This window comes from Camellia sinensis, unplaced genomic scaffold (assembly GCF_055761805.1).
Source record: "Camellia sinensis isolate YWXY unplaced genomic scaffold, ASM5576180v1 Unanchor10, whole genome shotgun sequence".
Taxonomy (NCBI): Eukaryota; Viridiplantae; Streptophyta; class Magnoliopsida; order Ericales; family Theaceae; genus Camellia; species Camellia sinensis.
This window is the reverse complement of record NW_028128988.1, coordinates 3,845,217-3,855,947: the sequence shown is the minus strand read 5'-3', so window position 1 is coordinate 3,855,947 and position 10,731 is coordinate 3,845,217. Positions and strand designations below refer to the sequence as shown.

The following is a 10,731-nucleotide window of genomic DNA, read 5'->3' as shown; positions in this document are numbered from 1 at the left end:
ACTAATTCATAATTACCTTTAAATATAAATTTCTCTTGAAGTCAAGATCTGGAAGGGTGCCTACTCAGGCTTGTGGGTCCATCATAGGTCATGTTTTGATAATCTCAATCATTCATTTTGTATGCCCATTCGTCTATATTATCAAAATAAATAAATAATCAAATAATCTTAATTTATTCAATTAATCATATTTGTGTTCGAAAATGGATAAGGATGTGTAGTATTACATTAGTTTAAGGGAAAACGTTATTGTTGGTGCATAACATATGCATCTTATCATAAAATATATAATTTTATCATAAAATTTTGTAATATCAATTACAAAATGTATACTCTCGCCCCAAAAATGTCCACAATTTTGTAGTTAAATGTTGTAAAAAATTGTAGTTTAATTATGACATTTTTTATTACGTCAATTTGTGATAAAATTACGTATTTTATAATTGATATTATGTAATTTTATAATAAAATTGCATATTTTGAAGTAATATGCACCCCTAGGAGAACCCTAGTGTGGCAATTACCCCCACCCGACTTCAGGAAAAAAAAAATTCAAAAAAAAAAAAGAAGGTAAAATAGGAGAGAGAATGTCTCTGAATGAGTGAACGCAAATTGTATAGAACATATAAAACAGTTTTTGTTTTTTGGGATCTCTCTTAATCATAAAACATAACAGTAATAGAGAAAATTTATTGTTTGCTCATGTCCCAAAAACATTCCTAGACAACTACAAAACACAAGCATAGGGTTTAGTTTCTAAATGACTTAATGAATGTCATATTATTATTTTAATTAAACTAATGCTATATGCACTAATTAATGCAGAACTAATGTATCAATTAATGATATGATATAATTTAAGATATTTTTGATATTTGTAATTTGTATAATAAGTGTGATTAATAATAATGTCATAACTAGTGTTTGTATAATAGTTAGTACACTAATTGGTACATATAACACCACTCTCTTAATTAACCTAATTGATATTAAATTATGTTTATAATAGATTACGTGCCAATAAATTGTGTTGAATTATGTTTAAATTTTGAGTTTTGTTGATGTACTAAATTTTCTTTAGTGGTTATGTTATAAGTTTGTTTTTTGGAAAAAAAAAAAAAAAAAAAAGAGTCAATGAAAGAAATTTGTGTGTAATATTTTTTCCGAATGAACAAAAGTGGTCAGCTTGGTTTGATTTTCAAAATTAATTTTGAAAGATAACTTTCTGAAAAAAGTTACGAAATTTGAATATTTGTTTAGTTGCATATTTTGAATTTCATTTTTTTTTTTTTTTGAAAATCCAGCCTAAAATCTTAAAATTTTTTGCCCAAAATAACACTTTTGAAGCCAATAATGAAGTGCCATCCTTGGTTTAAAAGGAGTTTTGAAAAATATATGTTGTGAAAACCAAATAAGTTTTAGGTTTTAAATTTTGAAAAAGTGATCCAAAAACTCAACTGAAGGGGCCCAAACTTTTTTATTAACCTTTGTTTGGGTTGGGTTTTTTTGGCTATTTTAGTCTAGGGCTAAAAAGCCTCATTTAAGATTTTTTTTTTTAAATTTTTTTACTTTTGTGAGAGAAAAAATGAAATGATTATAGTTTAAATGCGACATTTTATCTTATTGAACTAAAAAGTCTATTTATTTTTTTGTAACTAAAATAATCCAAACCCAACTCAAACTTTATGCCAAACATAATGAAGACGTTTGTGAGTTAACTACCAAAATAAATGTATATTAACCTAATCACTAATTGTAGTGACTAACAAAGAGAAGAGGGGCTGTTGCGTGCCACTGTTGTAATGATTTTTTTCTCCATATGACACATTTTAAGTTACGGTAATGGTTCAGAGTATTAATTTTGATATTTTAATAGAGTATCAATGACATGATAAGGAGAAAAAAAAATAAATCAAGATCAAAACATCGCATCACAGTAGGTGGAGTTCACTACCAACTCATTAGAGCTGGCTTTAGAACTTAAGAATTAGAGCTTCAAAGAATTTTTTTTTTAAGTTATATATATATTTATAAAAAAAAAAGTCACTATTTTTATCCTACTTTATTCCAAAAATACTCTTTTCATTGTCTTTATTATACTTTAAAAAAAAAAAAGAAAAAAAAAAGAGTAAAGTGAATTGACAATAATAACTATATAATAAAGACCCCAAAAAAATATACATTTGGAACAAAATAGAGTGTAAATAGCAACTCTCCAAAAAGAAATTCTTAATATACTTCGATTTTTTTATGATGGTGTTCATTCACTTTCTAAATTAACAAATTTTAACACTTAAAATTATACTCAACTTTTCATTATTATTATTTTTTTATCTAAATTAACAAGTTTCCTCCGAGGGGACATCTCACTGGTCTAACAACTAATTACTAATTTTTACCAAAAAGAAAAACACAAATACACAATGTCAACAAAGGATATCACATTCTTATTTATCATATGTATTATTAATTTAAGAGTGAATTACACTAATAGTCCATATAGTTTAAGACTCGCGCCACTTTAGTCTCTGACTTTTCAATTATGGCACATTTGATCTTAAATTTTGAATATTGTTCTAAATAAGGACAACTGGAGATAGTATTGCTCAATTTTAAGGATAAAGTCGTTAATTTGATACATTATAAACTAATTTGACAAAAATAAATGTCAAAAAATATGTTTGAATTTTTAAAAATAATTTCTACTCACCAAAGATAAAATTATGTAGAATTGATAAATCTTTTAAACATTTATTTATTTATTTTCACCAAATTAATTTTTATTATGTGTTTGGATAATGATTATGTAATAGATGGTTATTAAGCTTTTAATATATAATCTACATATTTAATATATGAAATTTTTTTAATTTTTAATTTTTTGATTTAATGGATTGGTTTAATAATGATATCAAAATTGTCGCGATATTTGATTTTTGAAATAATAAAAACTAATTTAATGAAAATAAAAACAATCACCTATTACATGATTATCATCTAAACACATAAAAATTAATTTAATAAAAAAATAAATGTCTAAAAGATTTATTAATTTTACATAATTTTATTTTTAGTTGGTAGAAATAACTTTTAAAAATTCAAAAATATTTTTTTAATATTTATTTTTGTCAAATTAGTTTATATTTTATAAAATTGACAATTTTACCTTTGAAATTAAACAACGATATCTTTAATTGTCCTTATTTTGAACAAGAGTCAAAATTCAGAATCAAATATGCCACAATTAAAAAATCAATAATCAAAATGTTATAAGACCCAAACTACAATGTAATTCCCCCTTAATCTAATTATTAATAGTACATTAGACTTGTATACATGATATGGCATTACAAATATACATTAGTTATGCAACTTATTGAATATTGTTGACAAAATTTAAAACTTGATATAATATAAAAAAGTGGTAAATCTAACATTATTGTTGATAGAACAGTCTCGATTTTCTCTTAAAGGAAGAGTTATTGTAAAACTTCCACCCAAAAAGACAACAAAAAAATCAAAAAATAAAAAATAAAAAATTTGTCCTTAGTAAAATAAAATAAATAAATCTTATTTGACCCATTCCCCATTTCTAGTCTAAAGGCACTTAAAAGAAAATGACATCAAATAAATATATAAACCTTCCTAATGCAGTTGAAAGCAATTAACTGGGGCAAAGCCATAGTTAGCTGCAACTGCAGCTTGCATTTCGTTCGCAACAATGCTACAAACCCATAAATATTATCCAGAAACATCATTCTGCGGTTAAAATTCATCTAAACCATGAACCCCACAATACAATAAGTCAATCTCAGCCATGCATTAGTGCTCTGAACAGTTTTCATGGCAACTTTTTTTGGGTCCATGGCATTAGTGTTTCGTTAGCAATGTCATTAAAAACAAAAGCAGATGGCCCAAGATTAGAACAATTACTTTTCCAACATGGATTCAGTTTGGTGCTGTTAAAAAGCCATCTGCATTCTGTACTACTGGATAAGATGGAGCATAACTATAAACCTTACATTTTTGGGTGCATATGCTGGTTACCAGAACACACTGAAGCTACCCGGTTCATCTTCCCAAAATAATGATGTGCTGCTGCTTTTTGCCCCAAGTTGATCATCACTTTCACTTTTTACGATACACTGAAAGGATAATGAACAGATCCTATTTATGCCACCGAATTCTTCATCTTAGTTTCAGAAATTATGCCCTCATCAAGATGGCAATAGCCTACCACTCTAAACTAAATATCACATGCTGTTATGGCAACAATTGAAATCATCAGTCATTTTTAGCAATTCCACAGATATATGACATAGCAAAGTAATTTATCCCCAAGATCAAACTGTTGTACATCTCCGAGATAAAACTGAGTATAGGAGAAAGAGAGAAGAAAAAACACATCACCGAGGGGTTCTGTCGGTCAATGTCAAAGCTGTTGATAGCACATGGTTCAGCCAAGGGTTCAATGGGTTCCTCACCTGTGCAAAGGAACAGTGTGAAACAAATCAACCACCAGATAAGAGAGGTTACAGCTTGTCTGAAGCAAGTATTCACTTTGTAGAGGAGGCAAAAGGTTTGGATGGGTCAAAACAAATTATGCATTTGAAAAACCTGACCATTTATAAACAGGTTTAAGTAAGTTGGGTTGAATTTGGTACACAGGTATGGGAAATTAATCCGATCGACCGATTAACCCGACAAATTAATCAGATCAACCCAACAGGTATACAACTCATTTATAACCCATTTATTTATGTATTTTGATGAGAGGTTAAATGGGTGAAATTGGATGGATTTACGGTTTCGGGTAAAATGTGCCAGCTCTATCTTTTTGCCACAGAAAACAAGAAATATGAATTCAGCCACTTGGCAAATAAGATGACCTTAAGCCTTTCCACTAGAGCACTCAAATGGAAAAAGCCAGATATGGCAACAAACTTCATACCTTGTTCAACAACAGCAAGGATTCCATCTTCTGAGCAGATCATAACAGGCAACACCCGTGATGTTGACATGTTACCAATGTTTGAAGAATAGCTGTCATACTGGACCTCCCAAATTTCACTCTCAGATAATGAGTGGGACTGAAACTCACCTGCTGCAACCCCAGAAAGAACTATTGGCTGCTGTTGCCACAGAAGATCCCATGCAAATACAGTAGCAGAAGAGCCTCCTGCCTTCATGTAAACCAGCATAATAAATAAACAATCTCGAAAAAGTTTTCGAGTCAGAACACAGAAAGATAACTTATTCGGTTTCCAAATAACCATGTAATCCAATAATTAAATGTGGAAGAATTTCAATGTGATCACAAAATCCTTTGAATCATCACCCAGCATGAAATTTAAGCATGTAAACTTATTTTTTTTTAACAGTAAAAAAGGGGTTCTCCTTGGAGGCATCATTTAAATGAATGTTCATAAGCATAATTCCTGTCTGGTCTATTTAATATTAAAAAGGAAAAAAAACAAAAGAAGAAGCCATAGTTGAGAAATCAAAATTCATAGACTTTGACAAGCTAAGTTTAAGAAAGTGAATCATTCTAAACCCTTGGACACAGAAATATATGCCACAGAAACAATTTCAGTCAGAGTTGGTACTATTTGCGCCAACACATAAATCTCAATGATCATCAAGATGAACATCAACCAGCAACTAAACACAGCTAGAGCTATCTCGGCTACTTAATCAGCAGACAATTAGAGATCCTAGTTATCTCAAAAAAACCTAATCAGTTGACTCGGGGACAGAATATCAGCATGCATCTGCAGCAGCAGTACAACAGAAAACTTCGTTATAGTGTGGCAATCAAATAAACCATATAATTATATAGCTGCCCAAACCCCTTGTAATACCACAATATGATACATTTTGATAAGATCTGTTTCTAACACAAACAATAGTAGGCTTTAGTTTATATTCCAAATCATCATCTTTATTATCTTTACCAAGTCAATACTGAACCTTTTAGCAACTAAGAAAACTACAGACAAAGCTTAAATATTATCAGCCACTGGATATTCCAAATATACTGTAATTCCCCCCCCCCCCTCCCCTCCCCTCCCCCCCCAAAAAAAAAAAAAATTAGGTGGAGAGAGAGAGAGAGAGAACAATGGGGACAGCTAAAACAAAACCTTGTATACCCCTGTCCTAATGCCTCAACATTTACTTTCTGATGTTTTTAATTCTTACTTTATGCCCATGAGTTAAGCTTAGTGCATCAAATCTACATATTTTTATGAGAGGAATGAAGAATGAAAAAGCAGCATCTTACAATACAAGTGTGTTTTCTTGATGGATGAATATCAATGGAGTGTAAAATCCCAGAAGTAGTTCCATGAGCCCTACAACATTATTAATATGAAGAATCACATCTCATCACAACAAAAACTAACCATGAAAAATAAAAAATAAAAAAAATAAACTGCTTCTACTCAGATGGACAGAGCTGAACCCAACTGTCAAAATATGCAATTAAGATACTGCAAACAGAACAAAAATAAACACTGAATTTAGAAGCATAGTAGAAACTCATCTAAGAAAATGACTAGTACCACTTAAGAACACATTAAGCTTCAAGAAATTCCTACATTGGTATGTTCAAATTATCAACAAATTATGCACTCCTCATGATCCTTGCATGTGAAGCGTATCACCATCCATCTTTTCTCTTTTGTTTATTTTCCCAAAATCATAACTTTATTTGATAAGAGGCAGATTTTATCAGAACATATAGGAAATAGGTCCCCTTAACACATTAGAGCGCAAAAAAACAATTGATTTCAGTTCAAATGAATAATATTATGGCTCCAAAAAGAAAATAAAAATAAAGCCTGAAATGAAAAAGAAATGAATAAATAAAGAACCTGAGTGGAGAACAAAATAATTCTCATAAAGAAGCATGTTCAAAAAGGGGGATGAACGAAAATCTCACTAAAATGCTCTAATTAGAGGCTTTAACCTCGTCTACTGGTCTCCAAAACTCTACCAGACATGAAAACGTGATCAATAGGTGACGACTGCTAAATTAGCTGAAACCTCCACGTATATAAAATCACAGAACTCTTTGTACTCTCAAATATTACTTGCCAGCAAGTTACACTTACAGCCAGATTGAACTAACCTAAAGCTCAAGTGATCACCCTTTAAAGCCAACAACATAAGCTCTAAACATTTCCAACCATTATCTATAACACACCTTTAACCCACCTCATATTGATAAAAGCACGTAACAACACACCTTTAAGGTGTGTCAAGATGGGATTCGGATCCTCTCCAACACTTTCTTCATACAACCATCATCCGACACTTTATCCAACTACCACAAATGATAATGACTAGCTATTGAATTGTGGCATTTGGATCAAGTGTTGAATGATGATTGTATAAAGTAAGTGTTGGAACTGGAAAGGATCTTCCCCCAAGACGTACCCAAAATAAAGGTTCATTTTCGTATGGGGTAGGCAACTAATAGGCATGATAAATTTATGACATCTCCAGAATCCAAAGCCAAATTGAACTAGGACTTGGAAAATTCAGCCTAAACTGCAGTTTTCACTAGTAAAAGATAAAAGACAGTAGTAGAGCAACCCATGCAATCTGCACATGACTCTCACTGAAATATATTTCAGATTGACATTCCTTCCTATTTTTAATTTAATATATATCTCTACTATTCAAAAAATGGGAAGATTCCCCAACCCTATCTCATGTTTTGACTCCTCTGCCTTCTTAATTTTATACTATTTTTTACCCATTTAGTTTTACTTATAAATAGGAGAAAAAGAACTAAAAACACAACAAAGATTGCTCCATGCAAGGATTGTAGGCCTTATACTAAAATTTTAATGAACGGAAAATTGAAAACTAGCTGCCTAGTAATACCCAGACTAATCAATGGGAACCATGCAATTGCAGTGAATCACAAGCACAAAAGAGCCCCAACATAAATAATCATCCGTCTCTTTTTAAATCATTCCAAAAGGGAACAGGGATTAGGGATCTTGCCTCTGTTCTTCATTTGTTTGGGACTTGGTAGGCTAAAAAGGTTTAAAAAGCTTACACTACAGACGGTTGGGAAAGGATACTTTGAAGCATACTTCTAATCCCAACTCCATACTTTGAAGCATTCACTCTACATCATATACACAAAACACACCCACATACATTAATACATGTATTATTGCAGATAGATTGTACCCTTGAGACATTTGATGAGCCCTTGTTTCAACTCAAATACGGGAAGCAAATAAACATGATCAAGTCCAGACCTTGCCCATATTATTGGCATGTATAATAACATTTGCCACATCTGAACCCAATTAGAACCCCGTATTTTAGATAGAATTTTCTTATTATTCAAATAGGGAGATCAACAAGTTCCATGAGATCATTTTGAAGAGAGTTTGCAAATTTGCATATCAGGTTGAAAATAAGCTAGTCACAGACCTACTTGCCACTACTTCTATCCAGATTTTTGGATGAAACTGCAATGTTTAAAATGAAATTTCTATGCAATAATTGCACAAAATGAAAAACAAAAATAAAAAAAAAAAATTTTGGTATTTGCCTACCAGTTACCCTTGAACTGAGAAGCTGGTCCTCCAGGCTTTCTCTGATCCCACCACTGAAGACTAAACCCCAATCCACCCGTGGCAAACTCCATCGGTGACGCCCACTTCGCCGCTGTATACGACACCAACCCATTGCTATCGAAAAACCGGCGATGACTCAAATTCGAATTACCAACACTCACCAAATTCACCCTCCCATCTTCCCCAACACTAACACACTCAGACCCATTTTCCTGCACATCAATACACGAAATGGGTCCAACGTGCAATGTCTTCCCAGGCACCGAAACCTCTGATTTGATCAACGCATCGACCGGGTCAGCGAGCAGGGCGTGGAGCGAGCCGGAGAAGGTGGATGCGGCGATGAGGGGTTTGTGGAGGGTTTGAGAGACTTTGAGGGAGGAAATTTTTTAGGGTGAGGACCATGAGGATTGGAGAGTTAGATCTGAGGGGTTTGATCGGGTTAGAGAGTGGATTTCGATGGCGGAGGAGTTGGAATCGGAGTCGAATACGGCGAGGACGAAGCGGTCAAAGGCGGAGAGAGGTGGAAGCCAGCGGAGGGCATCAATGTATTTGGAGAGTGGGAGTCTATGGACTTGGAGGGTCTCCGGTGTCCTGTTCACCGCCATTGCTAGGGTTTTGTAAGGTTTTTGGACAGTGAACTGTGAAAGTGAGTCGTTCAAAAAAAAAACTGTGAAAGTGAGATGTGTGATTGATGGTAGTGTAAGAGCATCTACACGGTTTAAAAATTAGATTTAATTTTCATTAAACAATCAATCGACGGGAGGATGTCCAGTCGGCAAAATGTCCAAACGGTTGTTCAGCCTACTATAAATTTTTTTCAAAATTTCTCTAATTCGGCCGTTCATTTGATTTTTCGGCCAATTGACTGGCTGGTCATTTATTTGGTCATTCACCGACAATCATCTATCAAATTTGATAAAAAAATTAAAGGCTCTTTTCATTTGGTTAAATAAAAGTAAAACTCTAATCATTTGATACCGATTTAAGGCATCGTTTGAAATGTGAATTGACTTTTTAATTTTTTTAGCTTGAGGTTAAAAAGATTCGTTTGAGATTAATTTTTTGACTTTTTTTACTTTTGTGAAAGAAAAAATAAAATAATTATAATTTATGTGACATTTTGTCTTATTGACTTTCTAGTCTATTTTATTTTTTTTGTTACTATTTTAACCCAAAAGTCTGGGGCTTTTTCTTCCCAAACGAGTAGTGAAATGGTTGGAACACCATCTTCACTAAATTTTCATCAAATTTAAATTTAATGAAAGATTTGAGTCTGAGTTACAGATAGTCTAATGGAAGGTTTTGGCCTTAGATAATTCAGTTTGAGTTATGACGTTCAAATTTAAATATAAATTTAAGAAAATTTAATAGACTTGTGAAATTCATAATTTTATTTTGTTAATTTAAATCGTTTATTTTGTAAAATTTTTAGTGTATTTTACTCAAAAAGAAATTAAATTGATCAAATAATTATAACATTTTTATTTTATAATATTTTTGTCTAAAAAATGAAGAAGCATGTTTTTTTCAAATAGGCCATCTTTTTTTTTTTTTTTTTTTGGAAACAAATACGATAAAATATAAAAACTTATATGTATTAAATTGACATTTTTTTTAATAGATTATGAAAGACCTTACAAAATAAACAATTTAGATCATTAAAACGAATACTACTACATGAGCCCTTTAAATTCTATCAAGTTCAACTATGAATTTTAAAAAACAATTTTGCTATGTCCACCGAAATTATGCCCACCAAAAATGCTCGAATGCGGTGAAAAGTCTTACTCTGCTATTTGTCCCATTTGCCTAAAAAATGTGTGAATTTCACGCGCTGGGAAAAGAAGAGACACTAGGGGTTGTTTGGGATGACCTAAATAAATACACTTTTTGTCTTTTTACGAAAAGATGTGCAGAAAAGTAGAGAGGTGATATGATGAAAAAAAGATAAAAAGATAAAAAGATGGATTATTTTGTGTATGCCAACTTGGCCTAAATCAAATCTAACCTACGCCTCTTTTCTTCTCTCTCTTTCCTCTCAAATTGTAAACAAAGCTCTCTCTCTCTCTCCTCTAAAATGATAAACAACACACTTTCTCTCACCGATGCCTCTCTCTCTTTCACTGAC

The 10,731-nt window shown here is 31.9% G+C and overlaps 1 pseudogene across 1 annotated transcript; it reads right to left on the bottom strand.

Annotated features, from left to right (window-relative positions):
• Positions 1-3,741: 3,741 nt before the first annotated feature.
• Positions 3,742-9,334, bottom strand: LOC145814448 (nuclear pore complex protein NUP43-like; annotated as a pseudogene). The gene is made up of 5 exons (XR_014357803.1): positions 8,580-9,334; positions 6,281-6,350; positions 4,952-5,183; positions 4,411-4,484; positions 3,742-4,260 (listed from the first exon to the last, which is right to left on the bottom strand). The product of XR_014357803.1 is annotated as a nuclear pore complex protein NUP43-like (transcript).
• Positions 9,335-10,731: the final 1,397 nt, after the last annotated feature.